The sequence below is a fragment of the Ambystoma mexicanum genome, chromosome 13 (assembly GCF_040938575.1).
Source record: "Ambystoma mexicanum isolate Mex_15411 chromosome 13, UKY_AmexF1_1, whole genome shotgun sequence".
NCBI classification, from domain to species: domain Eukaryota; kingdom Metazoa; phylum Chordata; class Amphibia; order Caudata; family Ambystomatidae; genus Ambystoma; species Ambystoma mexicanum.
Window position 1 is genome coordinate 180,107,763 of NC_090938.1, and position 14,924 is coordinate 180,122,686.

The window sequence follows — 14,924 nt, forward strand, 5'->3', positions numbered from 1 at the left end:
CTACTGTACCTTAAGATGCAATTTTTATTAAAGCATCTTTGCATCGTGCAAAGTGGATGGGGCGTGGGGGCCTCATGGCCAGGATGTTGCAGTGAAGAGGAGTTAGCAGCGTATGGAGGGGTTTGGCATGGAAACAAATCCCGCCATTTGGGGGACACTTCTGGTTGGCCGAATTAAGGTGTTTTTATAGGAGGAACACCCTCCATTGAGTGAGATGTTTTCATTAAACTGTCTCACTTGCTGCCATGATGACTCCATACTAAGGTATAGTTGGGTGTTCTTTGTAATGTAGGGTAAACAGTACAGGAGGCAGAAAAACTACTTAATTGCCCAGAAAAAGTGTCGCCAGACAAATATGTCACCATTATTTGGGAAAACATACTTGATGAGTTACATGCACAGAAAGAAATCAAAATACGTTTTACTTGCATATAGTAAATTACCATATAAAGAATCTGTCATACAAATGCAATGCAGGTAAAGTGATGGAAATTGTAGTTTCTATTAGTAGTATTGAACCATTGAAATCTGCCTGTGGATTAATAAACGTATAACTTCACAATAAGTGGTAACAAATATGCAGTAGAAGATGAATGTACTCTTGGAAGTTCCAAGGGATGAGGACTGAAGCTCTTCCGATCCATCAATGAACCATTTCCCCATTTTAATGCCCAGCGGCATGCATGCATGCATGTTAGTGACCGGCACCTTTAGCTACTGCCTTCAGCCTCGCCCCGCCTTCCTTATTCTTTGCACTTATGGGAGTAGAGGCATTCAGGCACATGCATCAGTTTCTTGCTTCATTTTTGGATTTGTTGTATTTTCTTCATTTATTCCCTCCTTACCAGCAGCTCAGCCCCGGTCTCTTTGGCTAAATCGGTTAAATCCAGAGACAAAAGTTTAAATGAGTCTTGTGGTGCTGGGAACGGAAGTGAGGACCTGGTGTGCAGTGGGGATCAGAGTAGCCATAGGGGTGCTTGTGAGAGGTGGGGAGGACCAGATCTACTGGAAACAACTGCAATTACCCTTGTATGGTTTCTGTATGGATAGTGTGACGAATTGAGGGAATTCGTCACTTCTCCCCAGTGGGAGCCTCCTCTCCTGTGAGGCTAAGGAGGTGAGCCACCTCCATGACACCCCCCCTAGTGGTCGGGGCAAGTGGGTCCTGACCGGGAGAGACTCCCCCTGGGGTGTCAAGGACTCCAGTTACTTTTAGGAACTCCCTAAACCAATTCACTTGATGGCATACATGGGGCTAACTAACATATCAAATACTTCCAAGTACAAAGACCTGACTGAAGAGAAAGTTAAAATATGCTATAATCAGGAAGAAAGAGAAGTTGCCTCTTTAATGGAAATCACCAATCCCTGCAAGTATGTTAAAGGAGGAGTACCAGTCAAATGAGAGAGAGAGCGCGGAAAGGAATGCATACTGTAGCAAGCGAGGTACCCTGGTAGCGTAATACCAGCAGGATGCGGAGCCCGCACGATCCAGGATAGCTCTGGACCAGAAAAGCAAATGCTCAAAGCCCGGTGTGCACGAGAGAAACAGCAGAGATGATTGGAAACGGAGATTCAGTGGTGCATGACCACAAGATCATCCTGGTGGGCAGATTGCCCTTGCAACAACGCTGACACCACCCTGGGGAAGCCACGGCAAATGGCACAGCTCCTCATCGAGATACAGAGACGCCCGGTGAGAGAGCAAGAGTCGTACATCAAGAATGAGACTAACGTTAGACAGATAACATTAGATGATCCCAGCCCTTAATAATCCTGCAGATGTTCCCAAACAATACTGACTGTAAATGGCAACACAGGAGGAAAGGGAGGCTAAAGGGGACTCCTATGCCGCAAGAATCATGTCTCGGTAGATACAAGAAAAGCTTGGGGCCAAAGTTATGAAACTTGAACTGCCTTAATGAAAGAAAGAAAATAATAGACGTCCCTAAGAGGGAGTTCAATAGAATTGGAGTGTAAAGTAGAAGTGAGAAAAACTTGGAACCAAAAGTAAGGTATGGGAACTCTCTTAATGAAAGAAAGCGAATAATAGACATCCCTGAGAGTGAGATTGTGAGATGAACAGAGCGTCAACATGCAATCATTCTTTCTAACAATTCCTTCTTTATTCAATGGGAGAACATGAGGGTCAATCCACACAGCAGTTGCTTCACTCTCCTGGTGAATTCAGTCTCCCCTCTGTTCTTTCTGTAAACGTAAGACAACGCATATTTTCTTTGTCGTCTAATATGCCCACCAATTCTGTGCTCTGCCCTTTGGCTATGCTATGTTCTGCAAGGTAAGGAATGCAACAATGTTGCTACTTTTCGGCACCTCTTTATACCATTTCCTGTTGTTCCCAACCAATAAGGAGCCTCGATGTTCCCAGAGTCCTTCGCCCTATATTCAGACCAAGTCCCACCCCCTCCCCCCTCATGGCTACCAGTTTACCATCCTTCTCTGTGGCGTTCACCCCATGCAGGCGGGAGCTACTTGATCCTGGAAAGTCCTATAGACACCTTTGGTACGGAACTATGCTGGTATGTTTATTCTCTTGGCTACGTTCTGCGTTTTGCAACTTGTCTGTCTTGTGGCCCTACTCAGCACACCACAGCCCGCTCACGCCAACCCTGTATGACACTTCTCCCTGGCTGGTGGTGCTCTTTTTTCATCTTACTGCAGCGCCCCCTCCCGGCTTCAATCAAGCCTTCAAACGGCCTGGTAATTATTCGAACCATGCCCCGCTGTCTTCGCCGCAGTCAGCCTCTTCCTCGGGTAACAACCCGTGGCCCTGGTCGCGATACAGGTTGCTCCTGCAACTGTTGGACTAACTTGCCTCCTCTGCCCATAAAACTGCCATTGTGTTTGTCACCGTGTTTGGTAAGAGGTAAAGGACATCCTGGCGTCATATCAGTGAGACCTCCACCCAGCTCCATTCCGGCACCACTCAGCCCCACATCCTCACAGAGATCAATAAGAAGAGGATACCAGGACTCTGGGAAGAAGGGAAAGTTAACCCTGGCTCAAGAGTCAAACAGTGGAATATAACAGAGAAAGAATATGATGTACTGAAGGCCAGAGAAGCCCTATTATAAACTTCAAGACAGAACAGGCCAGCAAAAGCTGAACTATAAGTCTTCAGGAAACCAGAACACTATATTTCGCCAGCTTATGTTAAACCCTATAAGATTGATCCAAGGATTCGACCAGAGTCAAGGAAAGCCATTTCTAAAGAGGAAAGTAAAGTCCACAATCTCATGAGTGAGCTGCACAACCCTATATGAAAAGCCAACAAGAAGCCTAAAGACTAAGAAGAGAAGTGTGTGAAGCATACATCAGTAGATGAGAGTCATTCTCCTGACTTTAGTTAGTTTGTGGTAGGGACAGTTGGTGTTAGCTTTTGGGAAGCAGAAATTTTCCTTTTTGACATTCACACACGACTGACGAGCACCTTAGTTACATAGGAAGGGAATACCCATAGCAATAGGGATCCTTGGCATTATTATTTAATAAATACACCTTGCAAATGTCCTCAGAGAGTCTGCGTCTTTCTTCTGATCCGGCAGACATGTCAGGAGATGGATACTGAAGTGCTGAGATAGACAACTCCCACACTCCTAAGAATATATGGCCACACAAATAAACCACCTCCCACCATTTGGTCTCCTAGGCATAAAGCCTGCATTAGGGCTAAAATCCCACGCCCCCTTAATCAAATCCATAGCACCTACCGCATTGAAATCTAAACCTCTGAACGACTGAGCGTGAAGAAGTCGTCGTCCCAGACAAAGCGCTGAAACGATTGGGAAGAAGCCAGAAGTGATTGTTCTCAGATCTCTATCTCCTCGGTTGACCCTGACATTACTATGAGTACCATAGAGTCCCTCCTGGAGCGCTTGATAGCCCATAAGAACAAGTGAACCAATGACTCCAGGATGGGTTAGGGAAAGTGAAAAAGAGTCCTCCACCCTGCATAGTTTCTGTGGCATTTTACAACCAAACTAGGATGGCGAGGATCTGGGGACGTTCTTAGTACATTTTTCTTTTTCAACATGTTTTTATTAGATTTTAAATTAAAGACTTACATTATCAAACATACAAACTTTAAACAGCCCTGCTTCCTGCCCCCTCCCCCTTCCAGAAGTAGAGTCCTTTCGTCGGTTCGAAAACGTGTCATAGGAATCACATCATGTCCAGTATCCTTATTTTGTGAGGGCACCATTGTGCCATATAGTCACTCTGCAGATATGTCAAAACTGGACCTCAATGTTGTCTAAACGCTTCTTGAACCCCTTGGATCGTATATATGTTACCCACTCCTGGGAGATACAGCTCCATACTTGCTGCAGTCAGTCTTGGGTCGTGGGTGCTGCCTGCTGTTTCCACCTTTGCCCGATGACCAACCACGCTGCTTTCAACAGGATCATGACACTCATCTTTTGCGCTGTGGTGAATGCTTTAGACCCTGGGTCCCGCACATCCAGAGTTTGTCGTCCTTTAGATCCACCCCAGTGAAAAAATGTGTCTGATTTTTCACCCCGTCCAGAACGTCTGAGGCGCTGGACAGTTCCACCACATATGCAACCAGTCCCCCACCGTTGATCACCGTTGCATCCCCGCCACCATTGATCTGACATGTGGGGTAACATTGTATGGATCCTTCCTGGTGTGAAGTGCCATTGTCGGATTATTTTAACCCACATTTCCCTCACCTGAATGGAACATGTCAATTTTGAGATCACTCCCCAGTGGTACTCCCACTGTCTCCTTAAAATGTTCTCCCCCAAGGTTCTTTCCCATTTTTTCATGTAGTTCCATTGAACGAGCTCTTTGTGATCGTTGAGGTGTCTATAGAGATTCGACACCAGACTTTTTGAACCTTTGTGTGTCGTTATATATTTTCCGAAGGGTGTCAATTGTCTTAAAGCGCCTCCTTGATATCAGTATTTTAGTTGATTCTATCTGAACCGCTCTTTCTCTGTTAGGCCCAACTCCTGGACACATTCCTCAAAGCTCTTCAATATCTGACCTTGGTACATGTCACGTATCCTTTGGAAGCCCACCGTTTCCCATTTTCTATATGCTCCTTTTCCATCCCTGGATGGAATTCCGGGTTCCCAAACATTGGGTAGAATGGCAATGGTTTCACTGTGATAGCCCCTCGTGCTACTGCTGAGTCTCATACCTCTATACTCACGCCCAGTATTTTACTGATCTTAACATTGGGGTGCCTCTACCGTTCATCCAGCCAAAGGAGTCCTCCCAGGGGGATCCCGCTACTGCCCTGTCGTGCCCACATTTTGTGGAGACCCCTCTGACCATTCATTCAGTACCCTTAATTGGGCCGCCTTGTAGTAGCTCTGAAAATGAGGGAACGCTAGGCCCCCTCTGTTTCTGGGTGCCGTTAATGTAGCCATTGCGATCTCGGGGGCTTTTCTCTCCAGATGTATGAGAACATTTTTGGGATTCTGATGGGCAGAGCCTGAAAGCAATATAGTAGCTTCGGCAATACTACCATCTTTGCTGTTGTCATATGCCCCAACCATGTTATTGTAAGGGGGTTCCATTTTGTTAAATCAGTTTTAATTTTGTCCAACAGCTGAGGATAGTTAGCCCTGTATATATTTGCCCTATTTGCTTTGCAAGTGTGACGCCCAAATAGGTTATCCCCTATCCCGCATTCTTCAGTTGCATTCTTGCCCTTAGACTGTCTATTGCCTCCGGATCCACTGAGAGAATCAGTATTTCCGATTTCTGCCTATTTATTTTAAGTCCCGATATTGTCCCGATTGTCTCTAGTTCTTTCATTACTATCGGTTGTGAGTGCTCCGGATCCGATGGGGCCACCAGCATGTCAGCAGTGAATGCTATTTTCTTGTGCGCTTCTCCCGCCATTTCTATTCCCGTCAGTTCTTTTGTCTTGCGGATCTTAGTCAATAGGGGTTCCAGATGAAGAGCATACAGCAGCAGTGACAATGGGCCGCCTTTCTTCGTGCCCCATCCCATTGTTACTCTGATACTGTCCAATGATACTAGTATTGGCGGTTTATGAGTTATCCCTGTTTTCTCTATTAAGTGGCAGATTCTGCAAGTGTTATCGAATGTCTGTCTCAATAGAATGAAGCCTGATTGGTCCTGGTCTATTCATTTTGGTAGCAAGTGTGTTAGCCTATCTGCCAGTGTTTTTGTGTCTATTTTAGCATTCAGGTTGATATGTGCTATCGGTCGATAAGGCCATGGCAATTTTGGATCCTTGCCTTGCATATGGAAGACCACTAATTTGCCTCATTCATTGTTGGCGTGATGTTGCCCATTATCTTAAATGTGTAGTACAATCTCGTGAGGATTGGGGTCAGGGTATCCACACATTTCTTTATAAAACTTGGCTGGGAATCCATCCGGGCCCAGGGCTTTATTTTTCAGTAATACCTTTATCGTCTTCCTAACCTTGTCCTCTACTATTTCGTCATTCAGCATATCCTTTTCCTCTTTGGTGATTTGTGGGAGTGGGAGGTGCTCTTAAGTATTCTTCCTGTTTGCCTTCAGTGGGTCTATCGGACGTTTATAGCTCTTGGTAGTATTTCCTAAATGTTTTGCTCATCTGTAAATTTGTCTTTTTTTCCCACGCCTGTTCATTACGGAGTTTCATGATTGTCTGAGTACGCCTCTTTTCCCTTAGCAGTCTGGCCAGGTGTCTATCCGCCTAACATATAGTAAGTCCCTCTCTGCTCGCTTTGTCCTTAACATCTCTAGTTGACTCTGTACATGTCTCAGTGGCTTCTTAAGTTTATTATTTGGGGCTTTGGTCATTTGCCCCTGTATCTCCCTCACCTTTCCCTCCAGTTCCACTGCCGCTGTTAGGTATCCCTCCTTGCTTTGAGCACAATGAGGTGTCCTCTTATGACCTCCTTGAATGGATCCCACACCATTCCCTGTGGTACGTCACCTGTTTCATTGTCACTAAAGTACTGCTCTATCTTTTCTGTAATGGAATTTACCTGAACCGGATCGTTTAAGAGTTCTAGGGAATTTCCATTTCTGCAGCCCCCCTTTTTGGTCACCCTTTGTGATGTTCATTTGCAGAGGGGCACGGTCTGATAGATATATGGAACCCAATTCTAGGTGTGTTATCTGCCCAATTAGCCCTTCAAGGTCCAGATATAATCTATCCGGAACATCAAGTTATGTACATGAGAATAGTGGGTGAATCTCTGCTCCTGTGTTCTTATCTCCCTCCAAACATCGTGAAGTCCCAGCGTGACTATCTTGCACCGTAGTGCCTTGGATGGTGCCAGTGTTCCTTGCGTGGGGTTCCCACTCTCTGTGACTCCCTTTCTCTTTCCATTCTAACCTCTGGTCCAACGCACACTGCTGGTCACACCTTGGATGCTATTAACTGGATGTTCTGATCTACTCAGACTTCCCCCTCTCTATCCCCTCACCACTCCTCTTTCCTGGAGTGATCACTTTCTCCTTTCCCCGATCTCTCCCTCTCTACCCCTCAGGCCAAGCCAACTCCAGCACTGCCACCTCCCTCAGTCATTCGACCCATGAAGCGTGTGTCAATTGATATTTTCGCCGCCACTTTCTCTCCCCCTCCTCCTCTGGCTGAGACATATCCTGACACAGCCCTTTCCATGCTCCACTCTTCCATCTCCGATACTCTTGATGTTCTTGCCCCTGTCATGAGGATCTGCTTGGAGCCCAAAGCCAAGTGCAACTCCTGGTATGACTCTGACCTTGTCACCCTTAAACACAAGTGCAGGGTGGCTGAGAGGAAATGGCGTGCTTCCTGCGCATCGTCTGACAAACTGGCCTGCTGCCTTCTCCAAAGCCAATACCAGCTCTCTGTCCACACTAAGAAGAGAGCCCACAATCAAGCCTGTGTCTCTGCGGCATCTAACAACTCAGCAGAACTCTTTAAAATCTGCAAGGAGCAGGCCTGTCCTGTGCCCTCCCAAACCCTCTGCACGGCCCTGGCTTCTCATTTCATCTCTAAAACCCAGGACATCCTGTCCATCCTCTCGTCCTCTCCTCTCTCTTTTACCCCCGCCCCCTGCTGTGGCCACTTCTCCTCCCTCTTTCTCTACCTTTCCTCTGTTCTCCCCAAACAAGGTTTCTACACAAGTCTGATCTATGACAGTCTTGTCAAAACAGGTTCTTCCCTATTCTTCCCAAAACCATCAAGGACCACATTGACACCCTCGCTCCTGCCCTGGCTGACTTCTCCAACCACTCCTTCGCAATGGAGCCTTCGCTTCCGCCCAAAGCACTCTTGTGCACCCTCTTCTCAAGAAACCCTCAGCCGACTCCTCCTGTCCGGCTAACTATCGACCGATCTCCATCACTCCTTTCCTGGGAAAACTCCTGTAAAAGCTGGCCATTGCCCAGCTTAATCTTCACACTGAATCTGTTGGTTCTCTCCATGACCATCATTCTGGCTTCAGAGCAGCCAGAAGCACAGAAAGTGCTCTCCTGAACATCCACGAAGACCTGCTCTCTAACCTTGATTCTAGTCTCCCCTCTGTCCTCATCTTACTCTATCTCTCTTCTGCCTTTGATACGGTCATCCATGCCATCCTGCTAAATCGTCTCTGTGATGGCCTGGGTTTCACTGATCAGGCCCTGGCCTGGAAGACCTCGTTCCTCTCTGATCGACCCTCCTAGGTCTAACTTGGGTCCTTCCTTTCCTCTATCTCACTCTCTATCCTGTGGTGTTCCCCAGGGGTCTAACCTCTCTCCCTGGCTGTTCAACCAATACCTGGCACTTCTCGCCCAACCCATTGCCGCACTCTGCTCCAACTTTCAGAGCTATGCCAATGACATTCAGCCCGTTTTCAGGCTCCCCTCTGCCACCTCTTCTCCTTCTCTTATCTCTGACTGTCTGTCTGCTATCCAGGAGTGATGTGCCACCAACAATCTCTGCCTTAATGCCAGTAAGACGGAGATTCTCCTCATCGGCACCCCTTCACCCTCCTTTCCTGTCACTCTCTGGCCGGCCTCCTTTGGCCCTCTTCCTGCTCCCACCTGTGAGGCTAAGAATCTGGGGTTATCTTAGACTCCACACTCTCCTTTTCTACTCACATCTCTGACGTCTCTGAGAAGTCAAACTACCAGCACCTCCTCAGAGGCATTCTTCCTTTCCTCTCCTTCCCCCATAAGCTCACTGTCTCTAGAGCTCTGGTTCTCTCTAGGCTGGACTGATGCAAGAGCCTCTTTCTAAATCTGCCTGCTTCTACTCTCTGCCCTCAGCAGCTCATCCAGAACAGGACTGCAAGACTTCTCATTGGCTTCAAGCCCAGGGATCGTATCTCTCCAGCCCTGAAATCTCTTTATTGGCTCCCAGTGGCTGCAAGGATAAAGTTCAAGACCCTATACATTGTCCACAAGGCCTTCTGGGGCCTGGGTCCTCAATGCCTCTAACTCTCTCTTCGTAAATACCTTCCTACTCGAGTTCTTCGCTCCTCCACCTCCAACTCTCTCAGGGTCAGTCGCTTTTCAGAACAACGAGATGGTGGCAGATCTCTTTCTTCGTCTGGGGCCTCCCTCTGGAACAGTCTCCCTGCCTCTCTGAAACTCGAGGAGAACCATCTCCAGTTCCGGAAGCACCTCAAGACCTTACTCTTTGCTTCTGCCTTCTCTCTTCCTCTGCCCTGCTGATTTCCTGTCTGATACTGCCCTGGTCACCTGGCTACCCTCTGATTTCTGGCCCAGGTCCCTACCCGCCCAGTTACACACCCGCACTGCCTCCCGGCAACCCTTGCACTTGTGTCTGTGTCTGTAACCCTACAGTCCCCGTGCCTGCACCTTTGGACACCTGCTGTCTGCACTTACCCTTGCTCCTGCCACCTGCTGGCTGCACTTCTTGTTATTGTTTTGATTCCATGTGCAGCACTGCCCCCTCCCTTTTCCCCTAGCATGTTTCCCGTCCCCCGCACTTGCGCAATTTCAATGTCACTTGGCCTAGTAAGATTGTTGTCTCTGTCCTCCCTCTGTTCCCCCTTCATTGCCTCTTTGCGCCTTGAAACACTAGTGTATAGGTGCATTACAAATGCCATATCATATATTGCCACTGACATCCCACTCTCTTTTGCTCGCACTACCCCACTCTCATGGATTGATCATTCTCTTCTCACTTGAAGCTCTCTTCTCCTTTAGCAATGGCACACCCTACACCACCTCCTACCTTCAAGGTCATCCGACCCATGAAAAGGGTGTCAGTGGCTGCCTTTGCCTCCACTTACTCTCCTCCTTCTACTCCCACAGCTGACTCCCACCCTGATACCGCCCTCTCTAACTTTCACTGTTCTATCTCCAACACTCTTGAATTCTTCCCCCTGTCATGAAGGTTCGACTGCAGCCTGCCAAAAAATGCAACTCTTGGTATAACTCCGATCTGGCTGCCCTTAAACACACGTGCAGAGCAGCGCAATGGAAATGGAGAACTTCAGGTGCACCCTCTGGCAAACTGGCCTGCCGCCTTCTTCAAAGGCAATATCGACTCTGCACCCACACCAAGAAAAGAGTCTACATTGAAGCCTGCATCTCCGCTGCATCTAACAACACGGCGAAACTTTTCAAAGTCTGCAAGGAATTGGCCAACCCTACTGCAGCCGCATCCTCTACTGCACCCACCCAGGCCCTTTGCTCAGCCTTGGCCGCACATTTTACCACCAAAACACAGGACATACTGTCCTCTCTCTCTTCTGTTCGCCTCCTGCACCAACATCTCTTGGGCCTCCTTCGGCCGACCCTCACCCCTCCCGCTCTTCTCTCCTCTCTCTCCCCTGTCACACCTGACAAGTCCAGTCTATGAAAGCCTCTTCCAAACAGGTGGACCCCTGCCCCTCCAAAACCATCAAAGACAATGTTGACACACTTGCTCCAGCCTTGGCCGACCTCTACAACCTCCCTTTTGCCACTTGAGTTTTGCCCTCTCCTCTCAAGCACTCCCTTGTTCACCCTCTGCTAAAAAAAACCCTGCGTCCACCTGCCTATTCCTGCACACTATCGCCCGATCTCCATCAAACCTTTCCTGGGAAAACTCCTGGAGAAGCTGGCTTTCACTCAACTTTCCCTGCACACAGAATCTGTTGGTTGTATCCATGACCAACAGTCAGGCTTTAGAGCATCCATTGGCATGGAAACTGCTCTTCTGAACACCCGTGAAGACCTGCTCTCAAATCTTGACTTTAACTCTCCCTCTGTCCTCATTCTTCTTGACCTTTTTTCTGCTTTCGATATGGTAAACCACAAAATCACGATCACCCGTCTCCGTGATACCATGGGCATCACAGATCTGGCCCTGGCATGGCTCGCCTCCATTCTATCTGCCCGGCCCTCCTGTAACGCTCACCTGATTCCCGTAGAGGCGCCGGTCTTGACTGGGCGTATACCGTATCTTCAAAGGTGATGTGTAACACACGGCTGGCTCTTTGGGCTGGACCTCTGTGCACTGTATGTCTGCCTCGAAGGGTAAGATGCCTTAGGTAAGTGAACGCCGTGCTCTCCATCTGCCTCGGGGCAGGGTGCTGTAACCAGTTTCTTCACTGGATAAGGGGAGCAGGCCTCTTGACTTCAGAGGACTGCTGTCCGTCATTTACTGCACGAACGGTAAGTTTCGAGTAATTCTAATGTCTTTAAAGTCTTTAGTAATGATGTTTCTTGTTTTGCAGGGTTCCGGTGATGGCGGATGACGGGCTGAAGTGAGTTGAAGATGGAGCCTGTGTGATGAATAGAAGCGCCTGGAAGCACGTAAGTAAGCGCTTGTTGCCTGCTTCACGATGCGCTCTAACTGTCTTTTTATTTTGCAGGTACAAGTTCGGAGCGGCTGCAGGGTGCCGGAATACCCACTGGGTTAGATGTGGAAAGGAGAAATGGCACGTGAGTATTAAAGTTCCCCAATGTCTTTAAAACGCACCTTGTTTTGTCTTTCAGATGTGGGATGCAGCGCCGAAGGCCTCCGGAGCGTGCGAAGAGTTGGTAAGCTTTTGTCTTTCAGATGCCGGAATGCAGTGTGAAGACCTCCGGAGCGCACGAAGAGTAGGTAAGCCTTTGTCTTTCAGATGCCGGAATGCAGCGCGAGGCGTTGGTGACAGCCGATGGACCAGGTAAGTGAAGAGCTGTCACTGAAGACCGTAATGCTAACCTGTTCTTTCTTGTCTTTATAGGTGTTGCTGAAGACTGGATTCAGGATGGTAAGCCCAGGATCAGATGCAGAAGACACGATGAGGGTTCTGCTGCAGAGGATGCAGAATAACGCAAAGCAAGATTCATCCATCGGGTGTGGTTTAAATAGCCTCCTGTAGTGCTTAGGTGTCTCCTTCCACAGCCACGCCTAGGTAAGAAAAGAGTTCCTGCTTTCCAGAAGAGTTCCAGTGTTCTGAATCTAGGGAGTGGCTCCTGCCCCACCCAACAGGAAAAGTAGTTCCAAACAGAAGAGGATCAGAGGCTCAACTGGCAGGCAAGTAAGCAGCATGGTCTGCTGCAGGTAAGTCCACCCAAGCATTATGAGCCCGGCGCTTCCAGCGCTGGGACTGGGCATATTTATGAGCCTGGTGCCACTGGCGCCAGGACTGGGTCCAAAAGGTCCCAATTGGGACTGGTTGGCACTCCGAACCTGGGTTATGGATCTGCTTCCAAGGGATTTGGGAAAACCCTGACCTTTTGGAAGCAGAGATCATGACACCTCCCAGGTCGATCTTGGGTCCTTTCTCTCCTCTATCACTCTCTCTACTTGTGGTGTCCCCCAGGGATCTAACCTATCCCCCTGGTTTTTCAATATCAACATGTCCCCCTTGGCCCACAGGATCTCTACCTTTACCTCTAACTTTCTGTGTTATGCGGATGACACGCAGATCTCTTTCAGGCTACCCTCAGCCTCCTCCTCGCTCATCCCTGACGGTCTATCCACAATTCAGTCTTGGTGTGCTGCTAAAGATCTCTGCTTTAATGCCAGTAAGACAGAGATCGTCCTCATTGGGACCCCTGCTCCAGCTTTCCCACTTTCACACTGGCCGGCCTCCCTTGGCCTTGCGTCCTCACCTACCAATGAAGCAATAAATATGGGGGTCATCTTCAACTCCACTCTCTCCTTCTCTTCTCACATCGCATACATCTCCAAAAAGTTCCACCACCAACTGCACCTCCTCAGAGGTATTCTACCTTTTATCACTTTCCTCCAGAGTCTCACCACCTCGAGAGCCCTGGTACTCTCTAGGCTGGACTATTGCAACAGCCTATTTCTCAGTCTTCCTACTTCTACTCTCCTTGCTCTACAACTCATCCAGAACAGAACCACAAGATTTATCCTTGGCCTCAAGCCCAGGGACCACATCTCTCTGGCGCTGTAATCCCTCCACTGGTTCCCTGTGGCTGCAAGGATCAAGTTCAAGACCCTCTGCATAATCCACAAGACTTTCTGGTACCGGGGCCTGCTCTATCTACAGGTCTCTTCCTTAATGCTCTCGTTCTAGAGCCCTCTGCTTGTCCTCCTCCAACTGTCTGCGGGTGAGCCGCTTTCACAAACAGAAATTTGGGGGTAGATCTTTATCCACTGCAGGTGCCTCCCTCTGGAACAGCCTCCCTCCCTCTCTCCATCTTGAGCCGGAGCACCTTAAGTTCCAGAAACTCCTCAAGACCTTCCTCTTCTCTCTCCCTCTCCACGAATCTGTTCTTTTTCTCTCCTTCCTCCTTCTCCTCCCTGACTCTGTTCAGTTTTTGCTGACTGGTTGCCTGGTTCACCTCCAGAGCCTTACAAATCCCAGGCTACCCGCCAGTCTTTTGCACTTGCGTCCTGGCCGCTGCACTATGTTCAGCATTACTGCACGTTCAGCTTACACTCCATAAGCGGGGCAACCTCTCTGCACTTCACCCAGTGCCCTGCTCGACTGGACGTGTTTGTTCTCCCCCACACCCTCTTCCTCACACCTCTGTCTGTATGCATGCATAACCTAAACGTACTAGGACTAGTAAGTTTGTCTGTCCTGTCTCTCCCCCCCTTTTTTATTCCCCCCTCCTAGCTTGGGCGCAACTGTAGCACTTCAGGCACTTGCACTAGGAGAAATGCCATCAGGCCTAGTATGCTAGTTTTTCTGTTTAAATCATTCGGAAACTTCAAGGCCTAAGAATGATTACTGTATTCCCTTGTTCCCTTCCTGCCTTGAAGCGCTTAGAAGCACACCACCTGTGCATAAGCACTGTTTAAATAAACAATTACTCCTATCTTGTTTGGGCTCCCACGCCATATTGAAGTACCCCGCTAAAATGATTACCCCTTTCGCGAATCCTCTATCTTTGATAAGATTTTCCTCAGGAACCCACCCTGTGTCATGTTTGGGGCATAGACCGTAGCTAGTGTATACGTTCAATTCCCGATAATAGCATTTATCAGCACATATCTCCCCTCCTTGTCCACCATTGTTTCTTGTACTTTGTGCCCTATCTTGTCGTGTAGGGCTATCAACACTCCTGCCCTCTTCTCTCCTGCATTCGCTTGGTAGATTTATGCGTATCCCCTTTGTCTGAGTTTCCTTTTGTCTTGTTTGCGGATGTGTGTCCCTTTGGTACATCAGAATATCTGTTTTCTCCCCGTAGGAGATTTTCTACTTTTTTTCCTTTTAACTGGGGTGTTGCGTCCCCTTACGTTGTGAGTAGCTTTAGGTCTTTCATCTGATTAGCCCTTGCCCCTCTTCTCCCGCGTTTGTAACCCCAGGCCCAATGTGCCCCCTCCCCTGCCTGTGTCCTTCTCCCCTTCCCCTCTTTGAAACGTTAACCCCCAACATAATGTCCCCTCCGCCACCCTTCTGTTTTCCGGGGGAGAGCACAGGTTCCTATGATCACTCGGGCGATGTGTCTGTCGCGCCTGGCTCTCATAACTTCCCAGAAAGTCTCAGCGGGGAAGGCTAATCCCAACTATGGATTCC